Below are 6,730 nucleotides of genomic sequence, written 5' to 3'. Positions count from 1 at the left end.
GATTCAGAATATTAAGTATTTTGTTTAAATGAGAGGGAAAGCCAAGATCAGAATTCTTACACTTCTGATGTCTGATGGAATAATTGTTCTATTGGTTTACCACCATGAACTGAAATGTTCTGAAAATTTCTTGGTGGGCTTCTCCTACATGATTTTGAAAGATGCTATGGTATAATTGGAGAAGGGAGAAGAGAATGTTACTGGAATAAATCTTGAGTACCTAGGTGGAGACATGTATATTTGCATGAAATGGCCTTATAACATGAGGATGAATCATTGAGGGGCTGGATGAAGAATGGAGCCAACGGACTAAAAATGGAAACATGATGATTATAATGTACAGATATTTGAAGGCAGACCTTTCCTTTCCTTCTGTTTTTCTCCTTGGGAGACTCTGCTTTTGTGATGCTTTGTGTAATATTCTATTCTTCTTTATTTTAGAATATTTTATAGCCACCTTTTGTGACTGGAGCACATTTATACAGATCCAGCTGGACATTTTAGAATCTACATACTCTTTGTGTTAGCTGGACATTGGGGAGCAATGTTAGAATCTAAGCAATAATCTTCACACCAAGATGTTGGTGATTACAAAGCCCATAGGGGAACTTTTTTAGTACTAATTGGAGCATGTAGTTCATCACAGGATTTCCAAAGCTTACAAGAAGACATTCAGATCTGATTTAAATGAAGGCCCAAAAGCAACACGTTTCTGCAGTGGGACAAGATTTGTGATTTAAATCTTATCCCTATCCCCTCCCTTACCTCCCTGACTTCTATCTCTTCTGGGAACATTCTTTCTGACCATACAGGTCTGTGTGTGGAGTTTTGGTGACAGAGGAGAATTGAGAAGCATGAAAAGTGCTTTATTTATATACAGCCTAATACCTTATAGTACAAACAAACCAACTGTTGTCCTGTACTTTAGCTCAGAACCCCAGAAAGGGCACAATTACTGGGGAATAATACTACTTAACCAATTATTTTACTATGTGTAATGCTTTAACAGCCAGTTTTTAGGACATGGTTAAGTAAGGATTAAACAAAAACATTTCATTTTATTATTTATTTTACAATATTGGGGATTGAACCCAATCCCCAATATTGTAAAATATTGGGGATTGGGTTCATGCATGTTAGTAAATGCTCTTACCACTGAGCTACATCCCCAGCCCAAATAAGAACATTTTAAAAGTAGCATGTTCATATGGTTTCTAAGTAGATTTTCTAAATTCTATAAGTAGATGTTTTAAGCCAATAGATTTTCTAAGTGTATTATGGCATTCAGGAAATGTACAAGTTAACCATTTAACAATTATTTATAGTGCAGTGTCTTGCTTTCAGAACACAGGAAAAATCTCAAAGTGTTTTACCCCCCAAAACCTGAGGGTGGCTAATCTTACCAGCATTCTTATCAAAATTCATAGTTTTAACCTAGGACTTTGCATTTATACCATGTTTAATGATACTTCTTAAATGAATCTTGCAGGCTAATGAAAAATTTAGCAACTTATCAGCAGCCTCCTCATGGGTTTATACTTATATTTCACTATCTCAGGAAAAATAATTTGCTTCCTTTATTATTTTGGAAATGGTCAGACCTACTTTTCCCTCCAAAATATTCTTGGGATTTTAAGAAAATAAGGCAAAATATTTTCAAAAGAAATAAAATTTTGAATAGAACAAAATAAGATTATAAGTATTAAAAAACTAGTACTGTCCCATACCAAGAGAAAACATAGTCTTATAGGAGAATTAAGTAAAGAAATTATCAAAACATAATAGTTGTGAGCTTAGATGCAAAAACACTGTAAAATTCAATGTCAACAAAAATTTATGACTAAAGACGTCATTTCAATTGTGTCATAAAAGAGAAGTTTTTATACCATTTTTGGTTATGCTTTTGTGAATATTTTTAAAAAATGTCCCATTAGTAAGATAGGACATGAAGGATGGGAGCAATTTACAATGTTTTTATATAGCTGTGATTTAGTAAATGATCTGATTTGTGGTATATGTATTTATATATGCACATATGCATATTCATATACATGTATATACATCACATATATGTAATATACACATACATAATTTCCATGTATGTGTGTGTATGTACATACTTATAAATGGACTATATATGCACATCTCCTTACATGGTTAGGTTGCTGTGAATGGCTTTCCTACATCTCTAATAGTGCCATCTCCCAGTTAGGAGTTAGCTTGCGGCTTCTATGTCTTAGTGGTGTCATAGTGGTAGCAGGATATTACAGTTGCTAATCCTCACTAGAGAAAATTTGAGGTGAGAATTAACCACAAACTGCTTTAATAAAAAAAAATGTTATGCCAGCTTTCTTAAAATTGACAAAACAGAAGTAAAAACTAAGTAATTTCAATTTTTAGAGAACTGGTTGGGTCGGAACACAGTTTCTTATACAGGTATACTTCTTCAGGTAATATTTGGCACTCCTTTTTCTCCTCCTTCCTTTTTACTACATATCACACATTTTCTTTTCTCCTGAATAATCTAGCTATCTTAATTTGGTCTCAAGTCTCAGGCAATTTTGCCTAGTGGTCACTTCTGGATATTGGTCTCTTTTACCTTAGTGAATAAAAGTTTTACTGTTTCCAAAGAAGTTTTAATGTAGTCTCTTAATTTCTGACTGTTGAGAAGAGCCCCCATGATCTAACTTTTTCTAATTATAGATATTCATTTCTTTAAAAAATGAGAATAATTGTGGTGAAGCAGAAATTCTGAGAATGATTCCCTCCAAGTCTTCCCAAGTCTTGTTTGACTTATTGGCAGGATGATAACCAAGTTAAGTGCTTTGTAGCTCTTTTCCAGTTTACCCAATAAGTACATGCAAAGCACTTGGGAAGTTATTTCTAAAGTGAAGAATCCATGAAAAAGCCAGAATATGAGCAAGCATTATGCACAGATAGGAAGCTCTGCATAACTGCAGGACTCTGCAGTCATTTAGAGGGGATGTGGACACATACCAGATCCTTCCTTTGAAGCTAACACACAGGGAACACTAGCTACCTCTCACATGTCCCAGTTTTTTTTTAATTTTTAATTTTTTTTAGCATATCTAAGAAGAGAAATAAATTTTCAAGGAATTTTACAAGTTGGGATCTGGGCTCTTAACATTTCAAAGGGGGTTTAGATTACCCAAGAGTAGAAATTACTTGACTTTAAATTTTTTTCAGAAATTGATAACTAGAAGTAATTATTGTTCATGACAGTAGAATCTCCACTAAATATTTTTAAGAACAGAACCCACTATAATTTGTTTTGCACCTAAAACATAGAAACAGGGGGACAGTGATCTTCAGCTAGTAACAAATGTGTAACTTTTCCTTTGGTATGAAGTCAGTATTGTAAGAATCATAAATTGGAATGAAAAATTGGGAATTGTCCTAATGAGACTATCATCATTATTAAAATATTGTTGCTTTACTTATGGAGGGTAAGCATTGAGAATCAATTTTTTTTACTGCAAACATAGCCATTCTAACTGATTATGTTGAAATATAAATAAATAATGGCATTAAAACATATATAACGTATATTGGGAGTTAAAAAACTGTTTTTCCAATTGCTGTATAATCAACTTTTACTTATTCACACTTACAAATAAAAATAGTGGCAGCCTTATAACATTGAGATTAGAATTTGGAATATGTTGCATTATTTTATTTACAGGATCATGTTTATCTTTCTCTTTGATTTGCTTAGATGAGAACTAAAATTAGCTTTCATTTCCTGGATATATGAAAACTCTTATTTGGGAGAAACAACTCAGAAGCATATTAAATGACAGGGAAGAATTAAAAGTTGAATTAAAGATCATCTAGGTATAATGAAGCATCTTGTTTAGGAAACTCAGTGATGAGTTTTTGTGCTTTGTGTCCCTTGTTAAGATGTTAATTTCAGGGCATTTAAAATTTCAGAAATAAATTCAGGACAGGCATTTGACATTGGACAAAAAGCAATTGGTGATGTGGATTGGGATGTTATAGAGTTCTCAAGTATCTTTTTGCCTATAGTTTATCTTTGTTTCTCATTTCTTCTCCCCTTCATTCCTTATTATTCTCTCAGGCTATTTTACCTGCCTTTGATAATTGTGTGAATGTTTTAAGTTTTCAAAATAGAGTCATTCAGACCAGGATATAGGGAAGAAAAAAATTGAACAATTTAAAATTTAATTTGGTTCATACATATTAAGATAGAAACATTTCCATTATATAAATTTCAGTGTACACATTCAAAGGTTCATTCTTTTAAGGAAACTTTATACCTATGCTTGACAAGTATTATCCTTTATGTTCTGACATGAGATTCTTGCTTTTTTCTATTTTTAGAAATCCACAGTATGATAGACTTTGAATGAAAGGCCATTGGAAAACACAACTCCTGATTTAATACTGTTTCTTAGGAGAGGAGAGGAGAAAAGAGCAGAAGAGAGGAAAGGAGAGGGTATGGATATGAAAACCCAATGCACTATGTCAAAGCACACATCCTATTCTAACTATATTTCATGGGCTGGAAAATAGAACAAAGACAAATCATAACAACAAGAGAAGTCATTACCATTATACTTTAGCCACTTGGTTTTGAGATAGTAATTTTCTTTTTTACATTTTAACATTTATAAGATTAGGACATATAATATGAATGTGTGAATTTACTTTGGCAGCTAATTTTTCCTTTTTTTACAGTAAAAGCTATAATTAAACTGATATTTCCTTTATAATCCACAGAATATTAGAATTGAAGAATGTGTCACATTAAAATATAATCTCCAGCAATCTCATTCAAAGGAAATGAAAACAATAGGGGAGGTATCTGCACTCCATTCATTGAGAACACTATTCATAAGCCAATATATTGAATGAAGCAAAGCATTCATGAGTGGATAAGTAAAATGTGGTACATGCATATGATGGAATATTATTCAACCACGAAGAAATATGAAATCTTGTGCCATTTCTGGAAACATGGATGAAATTGGAGGACAAAGTGAAAGGTAAATACTGCATTTTCTCAATCATATGTGGAAGTTAAATAGGTTATTTTCATAGAAACAGAAAGTAGAGACTAGGAAAAGTAGGGGGAGGTAAGGTAATGAGAGGTAAGACAATGTTACCAGAACAGTTAGGTAGGAGGAAGATACTGTTGTGTTCTTTAGTACAACATGGTGCCCATAGCTTACAAAAAATTTATTATATATCTCTCTATCACAGAGGAGCTCAAAACTTTTCAACACAAGGAAATGTTAATTACTCTGATTTGATCATTACACATTGTATGCACATATTGAATTGTCACAGAGTACTCCATAAATATGTATTATTACTATATGCCAATTATGAATAAAATTTGAAAACTACAAAGAAGCAAACAAATCAGAAGCAAACAAACAATAACTGAACAATCCTCCTAGAGGTTTCAAGTCCTTTCTGGGCAGGACTAAGCAACAATGCCATGGTCATGACACAATGTTAACTTAGAGATATGGAGGACTCTATTATGCCCCCATTTTTTTTCTCAATTCACAGCAGCACTGTTTAGTTGCTGTATTGTGTTGGGCTCTGTACTAGGCACTAACCTTATAAAGATGACCAAGATGAATTCTGCAAATTCTCAAATAAAACTTAACCTTTCATTTAAAAAACTTGGCTCACTTTTCTAACTATGTAAAATCACTATATATTAAATGAATGACACACTTAAAAGTCTGAAAGAACCCAGCAAAAGCAATTAAATGGAAAATGTGAATCAGCTATGTGGTGATCTTTAACCTGGAGTCAGAGGCCTGGGTTTAACAGTAATGGACATATGACTCATTAAGACTAAGAGAGGCTGTAATTTTAAAAGAAGCATGATATTTAGGTGACAGTTTAAAAGGCATTAAATTACCATGTTCAACCTTGTATTTTACAAATACATAAAAGGAGGAACAACAACTATTTGTAACAATGTGATGACCCATCTTTCCTATTTGTAACAACATTTAATCGCCATTATGCTAGTGAATTAAATTGCATTGATTAAAGACTGTTTCGATAAGACTTTAAATGTACTCTGGAAGAGGCTGTTCTTGTAGACTCTTTTGAATATATTTAAGACCTGTCTCTTATGACTCTCTTTTTTTTCTGTTTTGGGTATTAGCTTTAATATATGGACTTGTTAATTAACCACAAGGTATATGCAATGAAGTTTCTAACTGTGATATTTGATAGAATAAAATTGGACAACTAGTCGTATTTATTCAAAGTTGTGAATTCTTAAAAGTGCCTACATTCTTTCCATCTCAAACCTGGGCCAGCAGGAGAGGCCAGGAATGAAGTGAGGGCTGGGGGCTGTTTTACCAGGGCTTGCGCCTGGGCTTCCAACTCTGAGAGGTAGGAGGCCATGAGAACAGGCAGTGTGTAAGAGGGTCTCCTGTGTGGTGGTCCCCTGGAAACAGCCTCTGCCCACTCTGTGCCTATGTTTAGTCCATCTAGGATGGACCAAGGTCAAGTCTGAAAAACTTTTCTTTATCCTTGAATTTACTGTGATGTGGACTGGGACACCAGTGCTGCTATTCCTAGTTTTATGGTTTCCCAAAATATTCTATTAGTCTTTTTTTTTTTTTTTTTTTTTTTTTTTTGCAGGGGCAGAAAAGAGCTGGTTTTCCCTTTGTCATGGATGTGGTCTGGGCCCTGGGTGGTACTTCCTGTCAGCAAA

The sequence above is a fragment of the Urocitellus parryii genome, chromosome 12 (genome assembly GCF_045843805.1).
Source record: "Urocitellus parryii isolate mUroPar1 chromosome 12, mUroPar1.hap1, whole genome shotgun sequence".
Lineage (NCBI taxonomy): Eukaryota > Metazoa > Chordata > Mammalia > Rodentia > Sciuridae > Urocitellus > Urocitellus parryii.
This window is presented reverse-complemented; position numbering follows the sequence as displayed.